This window comes from Octodon degus, unplaced genomic scaffold (genome assembly GCF_000260255.1).
Source record: "Octodon degus isolate 3935 unplaced genomic scaffold, OctDeg1.0 scaffold00005, whole genome shotgun sequence".
Classification (NCBI taxonomy): Eukaryota; Metazoa; Chordata; class Mammalia; order Rodentia; family Octodontidae; genus Octodon; species Octodon degus.
In genome coordinates this window covers 6517707-6527562 of record NW_004524581.1, presented here as the reverse complement: position 1 = coordinate 6527562, position 9856 = coordinate 6517707, and the positions used below count along the sequence as shown (strand labels likewise).

The 9856-nt window shown below is 35.0% G+C and overlaps 1 non-coding gene across 1 annotated transcript; it reads left to right on the top strand.

Annotated features, from left to right (window-relative positions):
- The first annotated feature begins 857 nt into the window (after positions 1-857).
- Positions 858-1048, top strand: LOC111818701. The gene has a single exon (XR_002822620.1). It is a non-coding gene; the product is annotated as a U2 spliceosomal RNA (small nuclear RNA).
- Positions 1049-9856: the final 8808 nt, after the last annotated feature.

Sequence of the window (9856 nt, the reverse complement as noted above, 5' to 3'; positions counted from 1 at the left end):
AAACAGTGACAGACCTTCCCTATTACCTGTTTGTATATCTATGCACAAGACTTGAAAATGTGATAATTTAGTGTCAGGCTCAGACTTCCAGTGCAACTCAGCCAGTGCAGTTGCCTTCTGATCATGGATTTAATGTATTTTTTTGGCAGACCAGGGGACTGAACTCAGGCCCTTACACTTGCCAGGGAAGAACTTATTCTACTGAGCCATCTCACCAGCCCCAGATTTAATGTATTTAAGGTGAGGATAGCAAAGTTCAGTCAAGCCTGCAGAGGAATCTGGTTTTCCCCTTTTTTGTTTATTTAATTGATTTTCAACATTAAATGGGCATTTTCAATTACAGCTTGGCCTTGTGCTTTATATGGAATGTCTGTAAGATGCTTAATATGCTATATGTGTAAAAAAGAAGATAATGTTTTGCCATTATACTAAGGACAATCTCCTGTTCTTTATTGTTTTTGGTAACCCCATAGTGGCAAAAGCCAGACAAACAATGTTGTTGAACATGTTCTACATTTTTCTACAAAATGACAAGAAGCATGCGTTAAGTGAGAATAGGTATCAATAGAAATGTGAACATATTGCAAGTGTCCAAAAGAGGTGATATGAATAACATCCATTGCAAATTTGAGTGTCTCTGCCCCTGGGATTACTACCTTTTTTGGGTCCTGGGTGAGATAGAGCAAAAGAGAATATTTTTGGCTTGTAAAAACATGACAATTGAAAGTCTTTACTGCTTTGTTAATGATACACATTTGACTGTTTAGCCAGGTAAAAGTAGGAAATAAAAGCAATTAAAGAATAGGCCTGTTGATTACCATAAGCTAAAGGTGCAGGTAAATTAGAATGAGATCTGAATTACTTCTCAGTCTTTTGGCTAAGATCAAGTGTAATATCTATTCTTATCAGAATGAGATCTGATATGTCTGATGAAGAAAGGGACAGTAAGTTAAGCCAGGAAGGTCTAAAGTGGCCTACAAAGTAGTACTTTCAAGCCTTTGGGTGAGAAACACTGCATAAACAGAATTGCTGAAAATACTCATAAGAGTTTGTTGTGCCATTTCTAAAACAAACATAATGACAATTATTTCTGATCACTCTGCTGAAAGATTAGTGGTTAAAATAACATGCTGAAAATCTGGACTACTTATGGTTGCTTTTCCTTTAGAAAGACTATCTGTAAAAGAAGTAGGTACATAGGAAATGGGCTTTAAATGGGTTATTCTAGGTAAAATGCAAGGGCATTTAAGAAAGAATTGGAGGAGGAGATTATTAGGAAAATAATTATCAACCTGTCCGGTGAAGTCTGTAAAAGACATCAGCCAATATGCAGTTTATTGTAATAATACAGCAGTAAGTTAATTCTATGTGTAAAATTATTATAAAGGAGTCAATGGCAAAGAGCTGATTGAAATGGATTCCTCCATTTATTATAATTATAGCCATTTGTTGAGTATGTAATTATGAAGTTTTTACCAGTTGATTAGGAAGATAAAGCCATTCTATGGGGAATAACTATCTTAGAATTGATCTAACAAACCTGTATGTGAATATTGAGTGTCAAGAACATACAGAATAAGAGGATATTGAAATTTAACACAATACACCTGTCACTGGTGCAGCATTGATCCTACTAGCTGTAGCTCTGGAGAGGCCTTCATGCTTAAGATGCCTGGAGAGGCAACCAGGTCAACCTGCAGGATTTTATAAAGATATTTAAATTAATAAGTGGCTGTGCCTAGTTTAAGGTAGACCCAATTAGTATATCTTATCAACTTTCAGAAATCATTCAAAGTCAACAGCAGATCTTATTTTGACTTTTTCAGGTCTCAATACTTGATCTGTTAATAAAATTTCCGAATAATAATAAAGGCGGGAAATTTTATCAGGAGCATGTCTTATCAGGAGCTCCTTATCAAGAACTATAAACGTTCAAAAGCCTTTAAATCACTTATCACCAAGGCAAATAAGTCATAGAACTGACATTTATAATTAGTTGCTAATAAAATATCATCCATGCAATAGCTTACGTATGCTTTAGGTGAATTGTTCACTGGCATTTTGCAGGGCTTGTCCTACTAAAGATTGACACAAAATCACTCTACTTTTATCCCTTGTAGAAGAGACTTCCATTGATACCTTTTCATAGGCTTCTTAAAGTTTACACTACATTTTAATAAAAAGCTTTTGGCAATCAAAAGATATAAGGAAATTATAAAGAAGCAATCCTTGAGATCTGTGACAATAAGTGTATGTGCAGGGGAGGGTGTGTGTGAAAGCCCTAGCTGCAAAACCCCTATCAACTGCAAATAATCATTAATTACTCTTAAATACTGTAAAATCTCTATTTACCAGAGTTTTTAGGAATAACAAACCCAAGCGTGTCCCAAAGACTGACAGCTCCAAATGGGCTAATTAAAATTGCTCCTGTATTAATTCAGTGTAGAAACTTCTCCTTTTCGAAGCCCATTGATCCATACAAACAGGAGTTTCAGTGTTTCATTGTAAGGGAAAAGCTGCTTAAGTAAGAAAGCATCAATTACCCCCACTAAAAATGGGTTTTGATAACTGATTCTAGTGTGGTCTAACTGAATTTTAACACCTAAAGGCTGGGGGTTTCTTTGACTAATTGTTGCCAATCCTTTCCCTTGCACATACCCCATGTTACTGATAATCTTTTAAGCAAAGGAGGAGGATTCAGCAGTCAATTTCATTTTTCAGTCTTTTAATAAATCTCTTCCCCACACATTTACTGGAATTGAGGCTACAAAGGGAAAGAAATAAACCAGTTTCATTATCAGGCCCATGATACACTGAGGGAGACTCACTTCATAAAACATTTTGGGCTGACCCACGTCCCACCAATGATGCAGAAGCTGGAATAGCGGGCCAGCAAGCATGCCACTAGTGAAATGAGATTTTAAAAGCATGAGCACCAGGAGTATCTCATAGGTACTCAAGGTTTTTCTGTTAATTTTAATGGAGCACATGGGTGGTTCTTCTGCCAGCTTCTGTGTAAAATAAATTTATCTTTTTGAAGTTTCTTGCTTTCTTCATCCTAATCAAGGACTCTGTTTAAAATAAGCATCACCAGTTGGTAATAATATAAATCGGGAAATCTTTTCTTCAGAGTAAATTACACAACTATCTGTTGTCTACACCAATATTTAACTCGCACTTTCAAGGGCTGGTCAAATAGTTTAGCAGATTAAAGCTGTGCCAGCCCCACCCCTGCAACACTTCGAGATGGCAATTGTGACTGGGTGTGGTGGCATGTACCTGTAATTACAGCTCTTGGGAGGCCAAATAAGCAGGTCACTATGAGTCCGATCTAGTAGTGAGACCCTGAACACCCTATAGATTCTCTAAAATACAATAAATAAATAAATAAAATTTAAAAAAAATCTCATTTTCATAATCTTTATCACTAATATGAGGTACAATACTAAGGCCATTTATACTTAAAGAAGATTTCCCCATAATTAATTCAATTAGATCTCAAATCTCATTGGGAATAGCAAATGTCTTATCTTGCCCAATGAAATTTCTCTTTTGGGTGCTGGTAGATCTAATCCTGTACTTCTTTTAATGAGAGAGGCAATATTCCTGTGGGAATTTATGCCTGCTGTTTGGTTTAGACTGGATAAATATGATTGAGGTTTTGATTGGAAATCTTATTTGAAGCTTGCCCCCCTAATAGTGTCACCTCTAGTTGTATGGGGCTGCAGGGTTGAGCTCTTGGGACAAATTATCCAATCCCCAGAATTAAGGAAAAAAATATTTAGCTCATAGTTTGTGAATGTTTCAATTAGCCAGCTCCAAGGCAGAGTCACACACGACAGAGGGCAGCAGTTCGTGGGTGTGGAAGAACAAAACAGCAAAAGCAAAAAGGGAAGAGCAGTTTCAGCTACAGTAGCAGCGCAGAGCAAGCATCTCTCCATTCCTTGTATTGCATTCAGGATAAGAGTGGGTGTAGCAATCAAACCTATAATACCAGCATTTGATCATGAATTAATCACAGACTATAGTAGTTTCCCCATGACTGCATGAGGCTTTGGGGGACATATAGATGAAAACCATAATATGCCCCATTACTGTTTCTTGACAGACAAATTCTTTCACTGTGATATTTAGCATGACATCATCTAGCCCTTGTCATATCACTGGCAGAAACCTAGTTCAACCTAATTACTTCCCAGACTGGAGTTAGTATATACATTGCCTGCAAAAAATGTCCCATTTTACCACAATTAAAACATGTAATATGTTTGTCCTGGTCTTATCTTGTTTTGTAAAAGCCAGTATAGCTTGAGCTAAAACACCACCCATTTCCGAACCTGTACCTGGACAAACTTCAACATAGCTGTTTAAATCTTTAGAAGCATGTACAGTTGACCAAGTCTGTTTATAAGCTTGGTTGACATTGTCATAAATGAGTTGAAGAACAAGAATTTCAGCTGCTTGAGCACAAGGAATTTGTCTGTGTTCAGCTTCTTGTAGTCAGGCATTAACTGCAAGTAAGGTTCTCTTGGTCCTTACAAGATATTACCAAAGACTAGATCACAATCCCATCTTCAGGCCAAGTAATCCAAGCATTTGTTCATTATATGTCCTATTTGTTCAAAAGGCTCATTGGTATACCGCAGCTGTTATGTTCCATCTGCAAATTGTCCTGGTCACAATAACATTGCTGCAGTTATATTAGCCCTATCATTGCATGTGTTTCTGTCAGCCTGATCCTTAGCTTGCTCTTGCAATTGAACACTTAATGTAAGAACTAACTAAAAGACACAGGAGTGAACATGATGTCTTGCATCATTAGGCATTAAATGATGCATCTCCATGACAGAATCTAAAATCCCCATGGTAAATGGCCATTTAGTTCCATTATTCAGTACCCTGTTTTAATTCTTTTAACAACTTAAAGTCAAAAATTTGATGTTCTGCCAGCAGCTTACTATGATTATCTGGGTCAAGTCCATAGTTCACTGGAAAGCAGCGAAGTCCACGAATTTCTGCCTGCTTGGCTGTTTCTTGGACTACCACCTGGACACTAGACCTGTAAGGTGGTTTTGACCTCTATGGCATGAAGGCACTGGGCCTCGAATTTCCTCATCTGCCCTGTCTATATTATTCTTCCCCCATTAAAGGGGGAGTACCTGGAAATTTTATCTTCCTATGTATCAGCCGCTTTTTCCTGTTGTAATATTTGGCTCTCCTTTCCATCTGATTTTTGTTTTCTATTATTTTTCCCCAATTCCCTTTAGCATTTGCACTTTAGATGGTGTGGGGCGTATGGACTCAAAACTAGATCTTGTTAATGCCCAACAGGCAAATATTTTTGATGACATTTACCTACCCCTGCCATGAGCTATTTTTAAACTTTCACTGATTTTATCCCAATCAATTAATATTAAAAATTTACCAATATGTAAAAAAAATTATGAATGAATTCTCCAGTGTAGAAGCAAGATATATTTGTACCTCAATCCTGCTCATCAAAGCTCATAAATGCAATATATATATATATATATATATATATATATATATATAATCTAGTATTATATATTAGTATATGTGTGTAATAAATTTGCTCTGTTAAAAGTAGGATAATTTGTTTACTTCCAAAACCAATTCTTGTTAAATTCTTTGATTCTTTATTTCTACCTTAAAAATTATATAATCAAGAGATGTCTGTAAAATACTATTTCATAAGAATTTTTCATCTTCCAAGATGAAACATTGGGGTTTGAAACACCAGGGCATTTTTCTACGTGGTGATAACAAACAATAAAAATATAAGCCATGATCAAAAACAACACTAAAATTGTTTGAAAATTGATTTTAAAGTGTTCAGAAAGTATTCAGAAATCTATTTTCCCTGTCACCAAATAGTTTTCCTTTACCTCCTTCAGAGACCAATTTCAAGTTCTTTTCTGAAATTTTTTAAGCATGTGAAAAAACAAATTTTTGGACACAAGTTTCATCTCCAGGCAAGACTGACTATCAAAATGTTTCATTTGGAAATAATCTGGTTATATTTTCATCTTAATTTTTCTCATCTGGTATATATGACATAAAATAATTTAAAAATCTGAAGAAAAAATTTTTAAAAAATGTAAAAAATGCTAAGAATTAACTTATCTCCACTACAGCCATTCTAATTTAAGTATCAGGTTTTAAGAGATTAGATTACCTTGTCAGTAATATCATTTCAGATATTAAATATTGTTGAATGTGCTTTTTTAAAGGTTCCTGTTTAACATATTAATAAATGAACAGATAATATTTAAAGATTTATGATGTATTAAGCTTTCTACAATTTACAAATATTACATATGTATATGTGTGTATATATATACATATATATTTTTTATTTATTTATTTTTCCTGACTCAGGCTGCTTAAGGGAGGGTCTGGTAAGGCATGTTGAGCTAGTGATCGAACCATGGTATCCTGGGCCTGACTGTGTTTCCATGAGCAGTCACTTAAACAACTGAGCTAACCAGCAGGAACCCTCATTTATATTTAAAAACAGATGTTTATGCAAAGTATACGCTTCTTGCACTTTCTTGGAGTATTTCTGATAGCTCTCACCCTGGAACATATACTTTTTTATTATACTTTGCTATGTATGTCTGCATAGATGGTTTATTTTTTCTTTCAGTTTATATCCCATATTTGTCTAATGTGTACTGAATTTTATGCATTATTTAATATCAAAATAATAAATACAATACAGGAGAGACAAAGATTTTGGTGCTTAAGAGAATAAACAATAACTGTTTAATTTGTTAATTTGATAATCCTAAAGTGGCAAGAACGAGTGAAGTTCAGGGAAAAACTGGCCATAGGTAAGAACACGAAAAGTTCATTTACATGACAGGAGGAAAGGCAAGTTCACTATACACAAACATTGCTCAGTGGTTTAACTGTAGTGGGAAAACAAATGGAATAATACAAGTAATTCAAATTTAACAATGAAATAGGAAATAAAAGTATCAGGTGAGAGACTAATATAGTAAAGTTAGAAGTTTGAGAAGAAAAATATTGAAAATCTATTAGAAAACCAAGATTTTTTATGAACTAAAATTTTAGCTACTGTTTTGTAAGGACTTGTATCTAGATGTCTCCATAAAGTCTCATGAAATTGTAGGTGAGGCTTTTCAGAACTTACTGTATATAAATTGTATGGTCCTGGGGATAAGAGTGTGTGATACTAAATTAGTCCATTCTTTGCGATTAACACAGTTCTGATGTAGATAATGGTAGCCCCAAGTTGGTAGCAATAAATAATTTTAGAATCTGGGTAGAATATAAAGGGAGAGAGGGAAGCCAGGCTTGCTACTGCTTTCTGCCTCCTGCCTGCTCAGCCATGGAGGACGCCTCCTTGGTGATGCCCTTTGGCCATGCTGTCCTGATTTGGAACCAACCAACTATGGCCTGAAACCTCTACACACTGAAAAAATAAGAAACGATTTCCTCTCTACATCTCATGAAAAGAGTACACTGTGAAACATATACAATGGTATTTGTTTTAATTTGTAATTTGCTAATGGCTTGTGGCTTTTAACATAGTTGCATGCTTATTGTCCATCCACATATCTAGAAGTCTCCAAATTTTTTAAAAAATAATTTTATTGAGAAACAAATAGCAATGAGACACTTTCAAAAACAATTACTAGCATAGTTTCAATAATTAATACTTTGCATATTATTGTCTTAATGGTTATTCATGGTACAAGATGTAGACATGATTTCCTGTGCACAAACACTATTAGAACAAATCTCTCTATCCACTGAATTAAGATAATGCAGCTTTATATTTGTCCTAACTATTTTGAATACACAGATGCAAAAAGGACTTTCATTTGTATCCCCCTTTTCTGTTTAATTTTGTCAGAGAAGGATATTCCATTGTGACTTTAACATTGTAGGTGTGTGAATTCAGCAAAAAATTCCAAGATAGTACAGTAGTCCACAATAGTAGTGAGTTTTCTGTAAGACTAGCAATATCGGAAGTTGTTCATTTGAGCCTTTTACAGCTCATCATATTAATATAGTTTTATTTTTTATACTTCATTTTTATGTTTCTGCTGGATGGTTAACAACAAGATGAAACAAGACCTATGTAAGAAGAAATGTAACTTTTGCATCTGATAAGGTCAGTCAAATCCCCTCAGGATTTAGAATGAAACCCTATACCACAGTTTGTAGATCCTTTCTCAGTGTCAGCCATGTGGATGAGTCACGGCCATTGCTTGATGAATTTGCTCACTGTGAAAGCCTGAGAGAATGTTTTCTTTCCATGTGACTCTCCTTAGACACACTCTACATCATCAATCACTTTCCCCTGTTGCCCCATAATCACCTTGATCAGAAAATTTGGGAAACAACTGACTCACATGATGTTACAGTACAGGTTCTCCTATGTCCTGAGTCTTCACTGACGTTGAAAGGAGAGGGTCAAAATGTTGGCTGTCCTTGAAGACCTTCTATTTCTCTAACGTTTGGTCTGTAAACTTAGCTTGTAAACCCTCCAGAAGAGAAGCTTATTATTATCCTACAACATAGGCAGCTGAGCTTAACCTCACTATCTGTTTAAATATCAAACATTTTAGGCATAACATCAACTATTGATATGTTAAAATTTAAGTCCCTATGGAAAATGAAGAAAACAAAACTAACAAAAATATTTTAAAAATAGGAATAAACAGTTACATATTTTTACACAGAAATTTAGAAATCTAACCATATACAATTTTGTAGCAAGATAGTCCTGTGAAATTTCTTTCTTGTCTTTTGTTATCATTTATTACCCTTTTTAAAACATTGACTTCAAAGATAGTATGGCAATAATTTGTATGTCATGACAAACAGTATGTATTTAGAAGACCAGAATGACAGGCATTCCAAGCATGAACCTACCATTGCACATTGCTATCTTCAGTGCACTTGCTTAGTGCAGAGGTATTAGTATGTATAGTTAATCAGGGTGAGAATCCTACCAATTAAATGCTCGTTTCAAAAACATGCTGAAGATTCTCAGGAACATTGCCTTACACATCTTGTGCATACAAATGTATGGTTTTGCCCCTGTCACATTTCCAAGCTTTTCTCCGTGCCCTCTCTTTGTTATCTAATCCTCAAGTTTTTGCTTTCTTTTTAATTGTGTTATGCCTTTCTCTTTTTATTTCTTCTTTTGAGTTCTTTACTAGGAAGAGTATAAGATATTTATGCATGTGGGTCTGGTTTATTTCACTTATGAGTGTATCTTCAAGTGGCATCCACTTAAATATATAAATATAAAGACTTCAAGTTTATCATTCTTTATAGCTGAGTAATACTCCATCGTATAAAAATACCACATCATTTTCATCCATTCATCAGGTGACAGGCATGTTGGTTATTTCCAAAATTTGTCTATCACAAATTATGCTGCTATAAACATATGAACACATATATCACTATGATATGATGTTTTCAGTTCCTCTGGGAAAATTCCAAGTAGAGGGATAGCTGGTTTGAATGGGAAATCCTAGATTTTAAGGAGTCTCCACACTGATTTCCATAATGGTTGCGCCAGTCTACATTCCCACCAGAAGTGGAGAAGGGTTCTTTTTTCCCCACAGACTCTCCAACATTTGTTGTTGTTTGATATCTTTATGATAGCTATTCTCACTGGGGAGAGATGATCTTAGTGTTGTTTTAATTTGCATTTCATGGAAGGTTAGTGATGTGGAGCATTTTTTCATATATTTATTCACTTCTTTAATTTCATCCTCCAAGAATTATGTGTTCATCTTGGATGCCCATTTCTGGATTGGGTCTTTAAATTTTGGAGCCCTGATGTTTT